Here is an 18985-nt window from a genome sequence, read left to right as displayed (position 1 = left end):
GAAAGGTGATGATGGTGGTCCTCTACAGCAATGTAAATGGAGCATCTATACAGATTCTCCTTGTACTGCTATTGCATTACAAGTTCCAAGTCTCCGCTCCCCTACTCCACCATCCAAGGTGCTTGCTCTAACTTGGTAGTGTGATATATGGTTGCATGTTGCATATGGTGTCTAGCTTGTATTGCTCCTAATTAGTGTAAACTACATCTGCTTAGCTTACACATGATACGTGTGAATATGACACGCTTTCCTGTTTTTGGTACATACTATATCTGTCTATCACACCATGTTCTTACATGAAACTACTCTTCTTGTGTATCCTACGTCAGTCACATATCATGGGACACCTTTGAGTTGGCAGTGTGATATTGGTTTGCGTCTTGAATATGATTTCTAGCATGTAGTGCTTCTAGTTTGATGAATGCCACTATTACGAGACAGTTTTAACTTGGCAGAGTGATATTGATTGCACCTTCCATATGGTGTCTAGCTTGCAGTGCTTCTAATTTTTTGAAGTGCCTTCTGCTTAGTTGCCACATCATAGGTGTGAATATGTCAAGCCGTCCAGTTTTTCGTACATATTCCATCCTCATATCATGAATTTTCCTTTCATCGGAGTAGTGTTCGTCAGTATCAAGCATAAATGAGTTCTGAAGAGCGAATTTTATTCCTTTTTCTTGTCGGTTTGACCTCACAATGCAAAATCAATAAAGTGGAAGGAAACTGGTAAGGCATTGGATGATGGCGATCCTTCCGAGCAACTGAAATGGAGGGTGTCTACATATTCTACTCCGCCATCCTCCCAACAAGATTCGCAAGACAACGCAAGGCTAGACAGACAACTTAGCTGTGTAGATGATGAGCACATCTCCCTACTCCACCATCACAGGTGTTTGCTCTAACTTGGCATTATTATATGTGGTTGCATGTTGCGTATGATGTCTAGCTTGTATTGCTTCTAACTTTGTTGAATTGCATCTGCTTACTTTACACATAATGCCTATGAATATGACATGTGTTCCTGTTTCTAGAACATACTATATCTGATCGCACCATGTTCTTACGTCAGACTACTGTCCTTGCATATCCCGCATCAGTCACTTATGATAAGGCACCTTTAAGTCGCCACTGTGATATTGGTTGTGTCTTGCATATGATTTCTAGCATGTACTGCTTCTAATTTGTTGAAATGCCAAACAGTTTGAACTTGGCAGAGTGGTATTGGTTTCACCTTTCATATGGTGTCTAGCTTGCAGTGCTTCCAATTTGTTGAAATGCCTTCTGCTTAGTTACCACATCATAGGTGTGAATATGTCACACCGTCCTGTTTTTCGTACATATTCCATCCTCGTATCATGTGTTTGCCTTTCATCTGAGTAGTGTTCGTCAGTATCATGCATGAATGAGTTCTGAAGAGCGAATTTTATTCCTTTTTCTTATCGGTTTGACTTCACAATGCAAAATCAATATAGCTGAAGGAAATTAGTCCGACAGTGGATGATGGTGGTCCTTCGGAGCAACTCAAATAGAGGGTCTCTACAGATTCTACTCCGCCATCCTACCAATAAGATTCGCAAGACAACACAAGGCCGGACAGTCAATGTAGCTGTGTAGATGATGAGCACATCTCCCCTACTCCACCATCACAGGTGCTTGCTCTAACTTGGCACTATTATATGTGGTTGCATGTTGCGTATGATGTCTAGCTTGTATTGCTGCTAACTTTGTTGAATTGCACCTGCTTACTTTACACATAATGCCTGTGAATATGACACATGTTCCTGTTTCTAGAACATACGTGTAGATGATGAGCACATCTCCCCTACTCCACCATCACAGTTGCTTGCTCTAACTTGGAACTGTTATATGTGGTTGCATGTTCCATATGATGTCTAGTTTGTATTGCTTCTGATTTTGTTGAATTGCATCTGCGTAGCTTAGAACTTATACCTGCAACGATCACTTACCCATAAGACACATTTAACTTGGGAGTATGATGTAGGTTGCATCTTGCATTGTCTTGTAGCTTGTACTGCTTCTAATTTCTTGAAATGGCACTTACGACGAGACACTTTTTACCTGATAAAGTGATATTGGTTGCATGTTCATATGGTGCCTACCTTTCATTTCTTCTAATTTTGTTGAAATGCCTTCTGCTTACTATTTTTCATACATATTCCCTCCTCCCATCGTACGTCTGAATATGCAATGATGTCTTCTTTTTGTATATATTCCAGCCTCCTATGTTGCGCTTGCCTTACATCAAAGTAGTGTTCGTCTGTATCATGCATCAACCAGTTATGCAGAGCTAATTTTATTCATCTTCCTTAGGTTTTGACTTCATAAGGCAATATGATAATTGGTTAGGGATGTTGGTGGTCCTCCGGACCGATGCGTACAGAGACTCTCTAGATATGCCACTGCTACTGCTAATGAAGTTGAAGTCCCAAGTCTACATGATGAGTTCATCTCCCGTACTCCACCATCGCAGGTGCTTGCTCTAAGTTGACAATGTGATAATTGGTTTCATGTTGCATATGTTGTCTAGCCTGTATTTCTTCTATTTTGATTAAATTGCACGTGGTGAGTTTATACGTTATACATGTGCATATGACATGCCTTTTTGTGTCTAGAATACACTGCATCTATCAATCATACCATGTTCTTACATGAAAGTACTGTTGTTGTGTATCCCGCATCAGTCACTCATAATTGGACGCTTTTAACATGGCAGTTTGATAGTGGTTGCATCTTGCATTGATTTCTACATTGTACTGCTTCTAATTTTTTGAAATGTCACTTATGACAAGACACTTTTAACTAGGCAGAGTTATATTGGTTGCATCTTTCATATGGTGTCTAGCTTGCATTACTTCTATTTTCTTGAAAATCCTTCTGCTTAGTTTACACATCGTAGCTATCAATATGTCACGCCGTCCTATTTTTCTTACATAGTATTGCTTGTCTGTATCATGCATCAATGAGTTCTAAAGAGCAATTTTATTCTTTTGTGTTGTGGGTATGCCTTGACATGGCAAAGTCAAATAGAGCAAGGAAAAGAATATAGTACGGAATGGTGTTACTCGTCGGGTGAAACGGAAAAGGATCTGCCCTCGAGATTCTGCTGGTACTTATAGTGCAGTAGAAGGTCCAAGTCCACCGGCTAAATCTACAAACATAGTATCACCTGCTCCACTAGCTGCAACATCCGCTTCAATTGTACCAGCATCTCAATGAGTTACTCGTTCATTTGCTCTGGAACTGGCCAGTTCCCAAGCTGCATTCACACCTAACACTACTTCTAAAGCACTGCTGACACAACAAGACTTGGCAAGATCAGATGAACCTCATGAGCATCAACACCAAGATGGTACCTGACCGAGTCAAGTTGCAGTTGCATGCTCGTTTATATGTACTCTCACAGTTTGATGTGCACTAACACTTTCCATATTCGTTGTTGAACTAGCACCACGGCACAAGCAGAAATAGACATCAGGGATAATGCTTGACAGATTAACAAAATCTAAAGGAGGAAGAATGGAGATCCATTTTGAGGCAGGTTTAAAAAGGCCACGTGATGCTACAGAGTCAGCCAAGTTAGTATCAGAGGCAGCCATTGCCATTAGGTGTCATGCACATATCCTCCCAACGTGGATCCAGTACAGGAATGAGAAAGACAATACCCAGTTTAACACCTTCCTTGACCATTTATCAGTAAGTAATGTTACTCATCGCAATTTGTAATATTGTCTTGCTCTGTGCCATACTTTCTAGCTTCCTCCTAATAAGACTCGCATTCTTTTTTCCACACATGAGGTTCAAGTTAGATCCGAAAGATGATGCAACTAAACAAGCATGCACTCATGTTTTTCAGTCTGCTCTACGACAGTATCGGTACCACCTTAGAAAATCTCACTTTGAAGGCAAGGCTAACAATGAAATCGCCCAAACATCTCCAGTGGAATATATTACAGATGAAGACTGGAAAGCCCTTGTTAAACACTAGTCTGATCCAAAGTATGATGTAGGGTATATGTATTTGATCAGAAAACATATTGAACTTGTATTTATGTATGTGCCTTACAAGTGTATCTTCTTCTAGGCTAACTGTTTGAAGAACAAGACCAACCGTTCTAAAGTGAAATTCCAATAGACAACAGGATCTCGTAGCTATATTGCACACTGCGAGGCTCTTGTAAATAGCTGTTACTTCCTTCTTTTTTCTGTACCATATTATCATGCTATATGTCCATAGAAAAAAGAAGGATCTCGTAGCTATATTGCACCTTAGTTAATTTATTTACTTGTTACACGTTACGATTTGTCTTATCACAAAACTATCTGTTACCGATCATTTCAGTGCTTGTAGAGAATACATTGTTGAAACCGCTTGTCATTTCCTTCTGCTCCTCGTTGGGTTTAACATTCTTACTTATCGAAAGGACTATGATAGATCCACTATACTTGTGGGTCATCAAGACTCTTTTCTGGTGCCACTGCCGGGGAGGGAAGCTCCTTTGGTAAGTGGATTTTGGTAAGGAAATATTTATATAGTGTGCTGAAATTTACTGTCACTTGTTACTATGGAAAATAATCCTTTGACGGGCTTGTTCGGGGTATCTTCACCTCGTCCAGAAGAGCAAAGAGTTGCTCCTCAACCTACTGAAAATATTTATTATGAAATTTCTTCGGGTATGATAGAGAAACTACTAGCCAATCCTTATGCAGGAGATGTAACATTACATCCTGATTTGCACCTAATCTATGTGGATGGTGTTTGTGGATTATTTAATCTTGCAGGTATGCCCGAGGATGTTGTCAAGAAGAAAGTCTTCCCTTTATCTTTGAAGGTAAATGCATTGACATGGTATAGGCTATTGAATGATATTGGATCGTGGAACTACAACCGATTGAAATTGAAATTTCATCAGAAGTTTTATCCTATGCATCTGGTTCATTGTGATCAGAATTATATATATAATTTTTGGCCTTGTGAAGGAGAAAGTATCGCTGAAGCGTGGGGGAGGCTTAAGTCAATGTTATATTCATGCCCCAATCATGAGCTCTCAAGAGAAATTATCATTCAAAAAATTTATGCTCGGCTTTTGTAACGCCCTCGATGCGGCTATATCTCCCACGTGTCGAAGCACGACTTAGAGGCATAACCGCATTGAAAGCAATGTCGCAAGTGAGGTAATCTTCACACGACCCATGTAATACATAAGGGAAAGAGATACATAGTTGGCTTACAATCGCCACTTCACACAATTACATGAATAAAACATTACATCATCTAGATACACACAAGGTCCGACTACGGAACCAAAATAAAAGAAGACTACCCCAAATGCTACACAGATCCCCGATCAACCCCAACTGGGCTCCACTACTGATCAACTGGAAGAATATCCACATAAAGGACAAGATCTTCATCGAGCTCCTCCTTGAGCTTGGTTGCATCACCTGCTCGGTAACATCGGCACCTGCAAACTGGTTTTGGAAGTATCTGTGAGTCACGGGGACTCAGCAATTTCACACCCTCGCGATCAAGACTATTTAAGCTTATAGAGGGTAAAAGGTATGAGGTGGAGCTGCAGCAAGCGACTAGCATATATGGTGGCTAACATACGCAAATGAGAGCGAGAAGAGAAGGCAAAAGCACGGTCGAACAACTATGATCAAGAAGTGATCCTAGAACAACCTACGTCAAGCATTACTCCAACACCGTGTTCACTTCCCGGACTCCGCCGGAAAGAGACCATCACGGTTACACACGCGGTTGATGTATTTTAATTAAGGTCAACTTCAGGTTTTCTACAAACCGGACGTTAACAAATTCACATCTGCCCATAACCGCAGGCACGGCTTTCAAAAGTTCAAATCCCTGCAGGGGTGTCCCAACTTAGCCCATCACAAGCTCTCACGGTCAACGAAGGATATTCCTTCTAGCGGGAAGACCCGATTAGACTCGGAATCCCGGTTACAAGACATCCTCCTCGACAATGGTAAAACAAGTCCAGCAACACCGCCCGAATGTGCCGACAAATCCCGATAGGAGCTGCACATATCTCGTTCTTAGGGCACACTCAGATGAGCGCTCCATACAACTAAAACCAAACCTCGAGTTTCCCTGAGGGGGCGCTGCACAGGGCTCTAGTTTGGACCAACACTCAGAGGAGCACTGGCCCGGGGGGGTTAAAATAAAGATGACCCTTGGGCAGGCCTACCCAAGGGAAAGAAAAGGCTAGGTGGCGAATGGTAAAACCAATGTTGGGCATTGCTGGAGGAGTTTTATTCAAGGCGAACTGTCAAGGGGTTCCCATTATAACCCAACCGCGTAAGGAACGCAAAATCCGGGAACATAACACCGATATGACGGAAACTAGGGCGGCAAGAGTGGAACAAAACACCATGCATAAGGCCGATCCTTCCACCCTTTACCAAGTATATAGATGCATTAATTAAATAAGAGATATTGTGATATCCCAACAAAATATCCATGTTCCAACAAGGAACAAACTCCAATATTCACCTGCAACTAACAACGCTATAAGAGGGGCTGAGCAAAGCGGTAACATAGCCAAACAATGGTTTGCTAGGACAAGGTGGGTTAGAGGCTTGGCTTAACAATATGGGAGGCATGATAAGCAAGTGGTAGGTATCGCAGCATAGGCATAGCAAAAGAGCGAGCAACTAGCAAGCAAAGATAGAAGTGATTTCCAGGGTATGGTCATCTTGCCTGAAATCCCGCAAAGAAGGAGTCCATGAAGAAGACAAACGGACGGAGTTGAACGAATCCTCACAACACGACGTTACCGGATCTAACCCAAAGAAGCAACACCGGAAATAAGCAAACGACATAGTAAACAACCATCACATCAACATGGCATGATACACAACCAAGTATGATGCATGTCCGGTTTAAAAATGCATGGCATGGCAAAGGGCACAAACAAAACTACAAGTTAAGTGGAGCTTGATATGCAACGAGTTGCATATTGACGGAACACCACATCAATTATTTAGTTCTCTCTCGTTTAGGTACCCAACAATATTAAATGTTGTTAAACATGGCAAGAGGTGAAACATGAGTAAAATACACAGTTAGGCATTTTAAATGAGGCCAGAAACATCAAACAACAATTCCGGTAAATCCTCATGTGCATTTAGCAATTTAATGCAAACAACAATTTTAACCATTTAAATGTTATAAACATGATGTGGATGACATGTGCAAGTTTATGCCATTTTTAAAAAAAATTGACAAGAGCATTATGAAGCATTTGTCACCGTGGTGGAAAGGAATGGGGTGCCACGGCGACGAATACGAAAATGATGCCACGCAACATATCGGTTATCCGGTAGCCCACAGGGATACCGGTGCAAAAGGAAGTGACGGGAGCGTGTCATGCAAGGATGGTGGGGTGCTCCCGATTACCGGGTTCCCACATGTCGGTGGCAAGGCGGAAGAGGGGCAACGTGCACCGAACAACTCCGACACGGAGCAAAAGCGAGCATTTCATACAACATATGCATTCGGTCCACGGGTCATCGTCTCGGCGGTTATACCTTCGAAGGGGTGCATTCTCGGCGCGTTCCCGGGTTCGGTGCAAAGTAGAGGAAGTATACGTTCTCGCGACGGTGGTTGTACACGGTCGTCGTGGAAGTAGTTGTTCACGGGTCGTAGTGGGAAGTTGTCCTTCTTGCGAACTTCTTGGATCCATGGCGACGGTAGTTGTTCCCGGCGCTTGCGACCCGCGGCTCTTCGGGCAACGGTGGTCGTACACGTCCGTAGATGTTCGGGTCATCACCGTTCGTAGACAAAGAAGTTGAACTTGACGAAACCCTCGGCGACAGTAGTAGTGGATGTCATCGGTATCGTGGTACTTGGCGATATCCGTGCGTAGAGGTACTTTGCGGTTTCGACGACGGTCATACATGTTTTCGTAGATGAACTTGACTGATCCGAGGGATCTTGGTGTCGCGGTACTTGGCGAAAAACACATCGAGGGTACTTGTACTCGCATCATCATGGAAGTAGTCGTCCGGGCTCCCGTGTGGACTTGCCGGTCTTGGTCTCCACGGCGTAGTTGTACAAAAGCATCGTCGGAACTCAGGCGAATCCCGAGGCGTGCACGGCTAGTAGAGGAACTTGACGCATCCAAACGAAGCAACAAAATAGGCCTCGGTTCTTGGTGGTCAACGAAGGGAGGCGGCCGACGAAGTAGCAGCAGGGTGCGCACACTGGAAGCGGCATCCACGAGCAGAGGCACAACGCTGGTCGTGGGCACCGACGGCGACCGGACGCGGGAGGCAGCAGAACGGGACAGCGAAGAAGCAGCTGCAGCGAGGCAGCGGCGCGGTGATGAGCTCACAGGGCGAGGACGGCGACGAGCTTGGCGCATCCAGAGGTAGGGACGAGGCCCTGCCGGCGGGCAGGAGGCGCAGAGGAGGGATGCGAGGTCGAGGAGGAGGCCTCGGGCGTGGAAGCTGCCCGCTGGTCTTGGCGCGGGCGCCATGGCCATGGCCGGAGCAAGGGGCATGGGAGGAGGAAGGCCATGGTGCGTCTGCTCGCCGGAGGCGAACGGCGGAGAGGCAGGGCATCGACCTGCCGGCTCGAGGAGGACGAGACGGGGTGCAAGCGAGCCATGGAGGTCGGCGGCGCCATGGCCGCGCGGGTCAGATGAGCCCGCGAGCGACGGCAACTGGTGTCGGTCGGTCTAGTCCAGGATGCAGGGAGGCTCGGTGGTGCTGGAGTCTTGGCGCTGGTAGAGGTGCAAGGGAGGAGAGAGAGACGGAGTTGGTGCAGGGCAGGGCAGGTCACCGGGGCGGGTGTTGGGGTCGAGCGAGGTGAAGCAGGAGGGGATCGAGGGAGTCTCTCCCTAGCGATGCGTGCGCTCTCCTGTCGACAAGGTGGAAACGAGGGAGAGAGGGGAGATCGATCGGGGCGATCTAGATCGGCAAATGGCTGGCGGCGGCAGGGAACGAGGGGGGGATAGGGTGAGGTGCAGGAGCTGGGCTTTGGGCCATCTAGGGTTAGGAGAGAGTGGGCCAGGGAGGCCGGGCCGGCGTGGGAGGTTGGCTAGCTGGCGCAGGGTTTGAGCTGGGCCGAGGCCTCTGCTGCTACTGGAATGCCCTGCTTCTTATCCTCTATTTGAATTTCTTCAAATAGAAAACGAAATGAAAAAGGCCAGGGGCATATGGAAGGAATTTGGGAAATATAAAAATAATCCCAAGGTCCTGAAATTGTGCTACAATTTATGAAACTGTCCTGGACATTTTTAGAGGTAGAAAAATAAAACAAGTTTGAATATAATTCAAACTTGAGGCATTTTTGAACCTAACCAAAACAACTTCAAATGGGAAGAAACTTGGCAGAGAGGTGTAAGGCAAGAGGCAAGATTTATAGGGAAAAGATGAACATTAAAGGAGGAGGAAAAATCACTTGCAAAGACATGAAAAAAAGAAGGAAGTGAGAGGTGATGATGCATGGGTGTGACTTGCGAGAGAGATGACAAGGAAATATATATGACATTGAGTCGGATAAAAGAAGAGTTGAAGAGTAGTGCAATTGTGTTATGGGTGATTTCAAGTTAATGGAATATCTATAATAGCTCCCTAAATATTAGGAGGATAAAGTTATAAAGAGAATTCACTCTTCCCTCAATTTAAATAGATCAAAGATCTATGCATTTTATTTAGTTGAGTTTTTGAAGAAGAGGTGCAAGAAGACATGATGCAATGATGAATGCCACAAGCAAAACAAAACACACGACGAAACCCGGAAAACATGGAAGGCACCTGAAGCTCCAGTCTTGGGGCGTCACAACACTCCACCACTACGAGAGGATCTCGTCCCGAGATCTAGAATGGCACCAGAGGGAAAACGGAAGAGAAAGAGAAGAAGTAAAACTAAGTTGCTTCTTTGACCAATGAGTGAAACCAAGGAACCTTGAGAGGTTGAACAAATTTTAAAGAAAGAATACAACGAATATGAATAAAGTTGAAAACCTCCGTTAGAAAAGAGGAACAAGGAACATCACGAGAACCCTGTAGGTTGAAAGACACAAGAGAAAGGTTGCAAAGTACAAGAAGTACATGCAAGCACTCCGGTTAAAACGAGATGTACAAGGAATGATAAAGTGAAAAGAACTTGAGAAAAAGGGCACAACACTCCAGTTAAATGGATAGGCATGAAAAGAACATGATCTTGACAAAACGAGATGATGGGTTGAAAAGAGCAACATCATAATGCCTCCGGAACAAAAGAATAGAGGATAGATAATTGAAATAGGAGAATGGAGAAGAAAATGCCAATTTGTGCCACAAAAGAGCTTGAACAGGCATCCTTGGGGAAGGTTCGAACGGAGTTGTTGGAAAAAACAACAACGGAAAGAATAATCTTGATATGGTCTTATGGAATACATCTCAAATTATGAAGTGTCAACCTGCCACTAACGGGAAGCAGAATTGGATTGATATGAACAAGGAGACGAGAAAACTTGTCTCACCGGGAGGATAAATGAAGAACTTGGATCATTTATAAGCACCATAATTAGCAACAATCCTTAGGGAAGGCTTTAGGTGAATTATAACCCTAGATAACTCCAATGACGAGATTGATGGGTTTAAAATATCTCATTCTTAACAACATGTGAATCATGGAACATGAACTCAAATTATCAAGAATGACATAATACCACCTCTAATGATACGTAAGAAAGAATTTCACTATGGATTACAAGATGAAGAATGCTTGAGCTCCTCTAAAAAGAATCTTGATGAACACTACGAGAGGAAATTAAATCCTTAATGAACCAACATGTACAGCCTCCATGAAGAACTCCGGTAATAAAAGAATGATCAAACGAAAGGAAAGAGAAGTTGAAAACACAAGGTGAATCCTCGCAATGATTAGATGGATCTTCATGACGAGAAAATTGAGAGAGCTTGGAATTGCGGAAAGAGAAGATGAAACAATTGAAACCTAGAATTTTGATGAGGCTCCGGAATAAGGAATTGAATTTAGTCGATGAAACAAGAATAAGAATTACATTATGCTTATCCGTCAACAATTAAATTGATGACAATCAACGGATTTGGCATATTACTTATTCTCGTAGAGAAAATTAAGAGAGATATAACATAAACTTGGGAATGTCTTCAACGAACCACCGGTAGGATAGAAATAACAAATAAATTGATATGATAAACGAAAGAAGAGAATCTTGAATGAACCACCGTAAGAATTGAAAATGAACAATGAAAAAATATAAAGAAACACTGGAAAGAATTAGCAAATGAACGAAGAAGCTTGAGGGGATTTAGATACATGAGAACAAAGAGATCAAGAACTGATTAGAGAATATTTGATCGATGCACCGGTAAGATTTGGAGCATGTGAGCTGCCAGCTGAAATGAATAATATTTGAAAAGATGGCCTTCGGAGGAAAGAAATGGAAAACAACTCAAGAAATGCTCCGGATGGGTGAAAAGAATTCTCACAATCAAAACAATTATGAGAGGATGGCCTCGAATTAGAACCACGAATCTCTGAGAGAACGGATAAGATATAGAGGTAAAACTCTTCTTCAGTCTTCAAATGTTGAGAATGACGATGAGAAACACCACCATGAATTGTTGAGGCACTCCGGAATGAAGAATGGAAAGGTTGAGCCAACGATGAAAAGAATTTGGGAAATCTTGGAGAAAGACATTTGACTGATGTCAATTCATTCTTACGTCAAACTTTGAAATGTATTTGAAAAACTCCAGGAAAATAAGAAGAGTCAGGTAAGATCCTTGGAAAAAAAACTGTGGGTTAGGGCCCACTCAAAAGAAACACCGTTGGAATGATTTAGAAGAGCGAAGCACTGGTTGAGTTAAATGGCTTGAATGAGATAACAACCTCGAAATAGGTTGAACTGATCTTGAATGAAAGGACGAGCCTTCTGAGATATCTTGAGCACTCCGGAACAATTGAATAGCGAGAGGAGAATGATTATGGGGTGCACCGGTATGGAGAAACATTTCAAACGAGGAAAATATATGGTCAACAAAGCTAGACTTGGTTCCACCGGAGAAGAAAAAGAATGAATAATGATGAACTTGAGGCTCCGTTAGTATCTTCATGAGCATCACCGGATAAGAACATTGACAGAAAAGAATGGAGAGACTTCTCATGAATAAAAGGATACTTGATTAAGAAATCTGAGTCCTTGAGGAAAAAAGGGGGGGGGGGGGGGGGGAAAAAACAAAGGCAACTTGGAGACGGATGAAACAAACACCGTTGAGAAGAACTGATACTTGATCTTGCGGTTGTTGAAATGATCGGATCCACTTGAAGAGAAACACGCTGGTGAAAACAAATTGAAATGACAAACTTGATGATTGAGAAGGATTAGTATTCACATAGGAATATGAGAACACCACTTGGAAAAGGTATGGAATCAACATTTGACTTCGAAGCAAATCGAATACCACAACTCAAAACAAAACAATGATTGGCTTGCAGAATCAGCCGGAACAAACATATGATAGAGATTTCGTCTGAAGTTTTCGTGGTGGGGCCTACACGGGCTCGATCGTACAGCACCATCATGTACAAGGCAGTGCACATGACATACGAAGCGTCCCCAAGTCGGCATAGCCAAGGACTCTTTAAGACACAACGAGGCCACTGTAAAACCAACCGTGGATAGGCGGACCACTAGATGTCAAACCCCAATTTCATATCATACATCTGTCGGAAAGATATCCTAAGAGCTACTTGAATTCCCACTTATAAACTCCTGAAACTTTCCGATTATGCAATCAGGTGTTGGGGATACAGGGGAAGCATAATATCTCACCCAAACTAACAAATCCTACATCCATCTGTATCCATCCTTCAACACATAACCAAGAAACCTTCGGAAATCGTTTACCTCAACCTTCGAAAATCATCCATTATACGAGTTATGGCAATACTCCCGAACTCCTGCCCCTGTACTGGGTGGCGTCGAGGTTATCTCACCAACAACTGCATAAAAGAGATTTTCAATGTCGGCGAAACTAAACTCAGGTATTCCAGAACTGCAACGATAAAATTGTGACGACAACACCTCGGAGCTCAACTCCCCGGGACACTGCCACAACCCCTAAATGTCAGGAGGCACCAAGAACAATGTTCTCGTCACAAAACCATCGGAACGATTCCAAGATACCCGCGTGATCCTAAATTTTTTTTTAGTGAAAGTTGAGAAGAGAAGAGTCAAAACTCTACATCAGGATACCTCACCAGAGCGATGAAGGGACTGAGGAGTAAAAAGAAGTCCTAACTCTCTGATATATATAATTCCTAAATGACTCAAAACATTTCTAGACTCAATAACGCCAGTGATTCGATCAAGCGGGGGGCTCCTAAGGTCGGGGAAGGCTCTGATACCAACTTGTAACGCCCTCGATGCGGCTATATCTCCCACGTGTCGAAGCATGACTTAGAGGCATAACCGCATTGAAAGCAATGTCGCAAGTGAGGTAATCTTCACATGACCCATGTAATACATAAGGGAAAGAGATACATAGTTGGCTTACAATCGCCACTTCACACAATTACATGAATAAAATATTACATCATCCAGATACACACAAGGTCCGACTACGGAACCAAAATAAAAGAAGACTACCCCAAATGCTACACAGATCCCTGATCGACCCCAACTGGGCTCCACTACTGATCAACTGGAAGCGGATCAACATAAAGGACAAGATCTTCATCGAGCTCCTCCTTGAGCTTGGTTGCGTCACCTGCTCGGTAACATCGGCACCTACAAACTGGTTTTGGAAGTATCTGTGAGTCACGGGGACTCAGCAATTTCACACCCTCGCTATCAAGACTATTTAAGCTTATAGGAAGGGTAAAAGGTATGAGGTGGAGCTGCAGCAAGCGACTAGCATATATGGTGGCTAACATACGCAAATGAGAGCGAGAATAGAAGGCAAAAGCACGGTCGAACAACTATGATCAAGAAGTGATCCTAGAACAACCTACGTCAAGCATTACTCCAACACCGTTTTCACTTCCCGGACTCCGCCGGAAAGAGACCATCACGGTTACACACGCGGTTGATGTATTTTAATTAAGGTCAACTTCAGGTTTTCTACAACCGGACGTTAACAAATTCCCATCTGCCCATAACCGCGGGCACGGCTTTCGAAAGTTCAAATCCCTGCAGGGGTGTCCCAACTTAGCCCATCACAAGCTCTCACGGTCAACGAAGGATATTCCTTCTAGCGGGAAGACCCGATCAGACTCGGAATCCCGGTTACAAGATATCCTCGACAATGGTAAAACAAGTCCAGCAACACCGCCCGAATGTGCCGACAAATCCCGATAGGAGCTGCACATATCTCGTTCTTAGGGCACACTCAGATGAGTGCTCCATACAACTAAAACCAAACCTCGAGTTTCCCTGAGGGGGCGCTGCACAGGGCTCTAGTTTGGACCAACACTCAGAGGAGCACTGGCCCGGGGGGGTTAAAATAAAGATGACCCTTGGGCAGGCCTACCCAAGGGAAAGAAAAGGCTAGGTGGCAAATGGTAAAACCAATGTTGGGCATTGCTGGAGGAGTTTTATTCAAGGCGAACTGTCAAGGGGTTCCCATTATAACCCAACCGCGTAAGGAACGCAAAATCCGGGAACATAACGCCGATATGACGGAAACTAGGGCGGCAAGAGTGGAACAAAACACCAGGCATAAGGCCGAGCCTTCCACCCTTTACCAAGTATATAGATGCATTAATTAAATAAGAGATATTGTGATATCCCAACAAAATATCCATGTTCCAACAAGGAACAAACTCCAATCTTCACCTGCAACTAACAATGCTATAAGAGGGGCTGAGCAAAGTGGTAACATAGCCAAACAACGATTTGCTAGGACAAGGTGGGTTAGAGGCTTGGCTTAACAATATGGGAGGCATGATAAGCAAGTGGTAGGTATCGCAGCATAGGCATAGCAAAAGAGTGAGCAACTAGCAAGCAAAGATAGAAGTGATTTCGAGGGTATGGTCATCTTGCCTGAAATCCCGCAAAGAAGGAGTCCATGAAGAAGACAAACGGACGGAGTTGAACGAATCCTCACAAAACGACGTTACCGGATCTAACCCGAAGAAGCAACACCGGAAAGAAGCAAACAACATAGTAAACAACCATCACATCAACATGGCATGATACACAACCAAGTATGATGCATGTCCAGTTTAAAAATGCATGGTCTGGCAAAGGGCACAAACAAAACTACAAGTTAAGTGGAGCTCAATATGCAACGAGTTGCATATTGACGGAACACCACATCAATTATTTAGTTCTCTCTCGTTTATGTACCCAACAATATTAAATGTTGTTAAACATGGCAAGAGGTGAAACATGAGTAAAATACACAGTTAGGCATTTTAAATGAGGCCGGAAACATCAAACAACAATTCTAGTAAATCATCATGTGCATTTAGCAATTGAATGCAAACAACAATTTTAACCATTTAAATGTTATAAACATGATGCAGATGACATGAGAAAGTTTATGCCATTTTTTAAAAAATTGACAAGAGCATTATGAAGCATTTCTCACCGTGGTGGAAAGGAAAGGGGTGCCACGGCGACGAATATGAAAATGATGCCACGGCGACATATCAGTTATCCGGTAGGCCACGGGGATACCGGTGCAAAAGGAAGTGACGGGAGCGTGTCATGCAAGGATGGTGGGGTGCTCCCAATTACTGGGTTCCCACATGTCGGTGGCAAGGCGAAAGAGGGGCAACGTGCACCGAACAAGTCCAACATGGAGCAAACGCGAGCATTTCATACAACATATGCATTCGGTCCACGGGTCATCGTCTCGGCGGTTATACCTTCGAAGGGGTGCATTCTCGGAGCCTTCCCAGGTTCGGTGCAAAGTAGGGGAAGTATACGTTCTCGCGACGGTGGTTGTACACGGTCGTCGTGGAAGTAGTTGTTCACGGGTCATAGTGGGAAGTTGTCCTTCTTGCGAACTTGTCGGATCCACGGCGACGGTAGTTGTTCCCGGCGCTTGCGACCCGCGGTTCTTCGGGCAACGATGGTCGTACACATCCGTAGATGTTCGGGTCATCACCGTTCGTAGCCAAAGATGTTGAACTTGATGAAACCCTCGGCGACAGTAGTAGTGGATATCATCGGTATCGTGGTACTTGGCGATATCCGTGCGTAGAGGTACTTTGTGGTTTCGACGACGGTCATACATGTTTTCGTAGATGAAGTTGACTGATCCGAGGGATCTTGGTGTCGCGGTACTTGGCGAAAAACACGTCGAGGGTACTTGTACTCGCATCATCATGGAAGTAGTCATCTGGGCTCCCGCGTGGACTTGCCGGTCTTGGTCTCCGCGGCGTAGTTGTACAAAAGCATCGTCGGAACTTGGGAGAATCCCAAGGCATGCACGGCTAGTAGAGGAACTTGACGCATCCAAACGAAGCAACAAAATAGGCCTCGGTTCTTGGTGGTCAACGAAGGGAGGCGGCCGACGAAGTAGCAGCAGGGTGCGCACACTGGCAGCGGCATCCACGAGCAGAGGCACAACGCTGGTCATGGGCACCGACGGCGACCGGACGCGGGAGGCAGCAGAACGGGACAGCGAAGAAGCAGCTGCAGCGAGCAGTGGCGCGGTGGTGAGCTCACAGTGCGAGGACGGCAATGAGCTTGGCACATCCGGAGGTAGGGACGAGGCCCTGCCGGCGGGCAGGAGGCGCAGAGGAGGGATGCGAGGTCGAGGAGGAGGCCTTGGGCGTGGAAGCTGCCCGCTGGTCTTGGCGCGGGCGCCATGGCCATGGCCGGAGCAACGGGCATGGGAGGAGGAAGGCCATGGCGCGTCTGCTCGCCGGAGGCGAACGGCGGAGAGGCAGGGCATCGACCTGCCGGCTCGAGGAGGACGAGACGGGGTGCAGGCGAGCCATGGAGGTCGGCGGCGCCATGGCCGCGCGGGTCAGATGAACCCGCGGGCGACGGCAACTGGTGTCGACCGGTCTTGTCCAGGATGCAGGGAGGCTCGGTGGTGCTGGAGTCTTGGCGCTGGTAGAGGTGCAAGGGAGGAGAGAGAGACGGAGTTGGTGCAGGGCAGGGCAGGTCACCGGCGCGGGTGTTGGGGTCGAGCGAGGCGAAGCTGGAGGGGATCGAGGGAGTCTCTCCCTAGCGATGCGTGTGCTCTCCTCTCGACAAGGTGGAAACGAGGGAGAGAGGGGGAGATCGATCGGGGCGATCCAGATCGGCAAATGGCTGGCGGCGGCAGGGAACGAGGGGGAGATAGGGTGAGGTGCAGGAGCTGGGCTTTGGGCCATCTAGGGTTAGGAGAGAGTGGGCCAGGGAGGCCAGGCAAGCGTGGGAGGTTGGCTAGTTGGCGCAGGGTTTGAGCTGGGCCGAGGCCTCTGCTGCTACTGGATTGCCCTGCTTCTTATCCTCTATTTGAATTTCTTCAAATAGAAAACGAAATGAAAAAGGCCAGGGGCATATGGAAGGAATTTTGGAAATATAAAAATAATCCCAAGGTCCTGAAATTGTGCTACAATTTAGGAAACTGTCCTGGACATTTTTAGAGGTAGAAAAATAAAACAAGTTTGAATATAATTCAAACTTGAGGCATTTTTGAACCTAACCAAAACAACTTCAAATGGGAAGAAACTTGGCAGAGAGGTGTAAGGCAAGATGCAAGATTTATAAGGAAAAGATGAACATTAAAGGAGGAGGAAAAAAATCACTTGCAAAGACATGAAAAAAAGAAGGAAGTGAGAGGTGATGATGCATGGGTGTGACTTGCGAGAGAGATGACAAGGAAATATATATGACATTGAGTCGGTTAAAAGAAGAGTTGAAGAGTAGTGTAATTGTGTTAGGGGTGATTTCAAGTTAATGGAATATCTATAATAGCTCCCTAAATATTAGGAGGATCAAGTTATAAAGAGAAGTCACTCTTCCCTCAATTTAAATAGATCAAAGATCTATGCATTTTATTTAGTTGAGTTTTTGAAGAAGAGGTGCAAGAAGACATGAAGCAATGATGAATGCCACAAGCAAAACAAAACACACGACGAAACCCGGAAAACATGGAAGGCACCTGAAGCTCCGGTCTTGGGGCGTCACAGCTTTCCCATAATGATCGATCCATGCTCGATACTTCTTGTACGGGTTCCTATATGAAGAAGGACATTGAATTCAAATGGGATTTATTGGAAAGAATTAAACGCAACTCTGAAGATTGGGATCTCGATGAAGGGAAGGAGTCTAAACCTTAAGTTCGATTGTGTTAAATCTTTTATGGATACCGATGCTTTTCGTGATTTTAGCACTAAATATGGACTTGACTCTGAGATAGTAGCTTGCTTTTGTGAATCTTTTGCTACTCATGTTGATCTCCCTAAGGAGAAGTGGTTTAAATATCATCCTCCTATTGAATTTAAAGTAGTAGAACCTATTAAAGTTGAAGAAGAAACTATTACTTATAATGTGGATCCTATTGTTCCGACTGCTTATATTGGGAAACCACCTTTCCCTGTAAGAATAAAGGATCATGCTAAAGCTTCAATTGTGGTTAACAAAAGTAATATTAGAGCACCCAAACCCTCTGAAAAAATTAAAGTTGAACCTAGTGCTATGGCTAAAGATCTCTTGGTTTATAATATTGATGGGCATGTTATTTATTTCTGTGATGAAGCTGCTAGGATTACTAAACCTGATACTAAAGATAAACATAGACCTGTTGTTGGCATGCCTGTTGTTTCTGTTAAAATTGGAGATCACTGTTATCATGGCTTATGTGATGTGGGTGCTAGTGTGAGTGCAATTCCTTATACCTTATATAAAGAGATTATGAATGATATTGCACCTGCTGAGATAGAAGATATTGATGTTACTATTAAGCTTGCTAATAGAGATACTATATCACCAATTGGGATTGTTAGAGATGTTGAAGTCTT

The sequence above is a fragment of the Triticum urartu genome, chromosome 2, assembly GCF_003073215.2.
Source record: "Triticum urartu cultivar G1812 chromosome 2, Tu2.1, whole genome shotgun sequence".
In the NCBI taxonomy this organism is placed as follows: domain Eukaryota; kingdom Viridiplantae; phylum Streptophyta; class Magnoliopsida; order Poales; family Poaceae; genus Triticum; species Triticum urartu.
Note: the sequence above shows the minus strand (reverse complement) of the source record.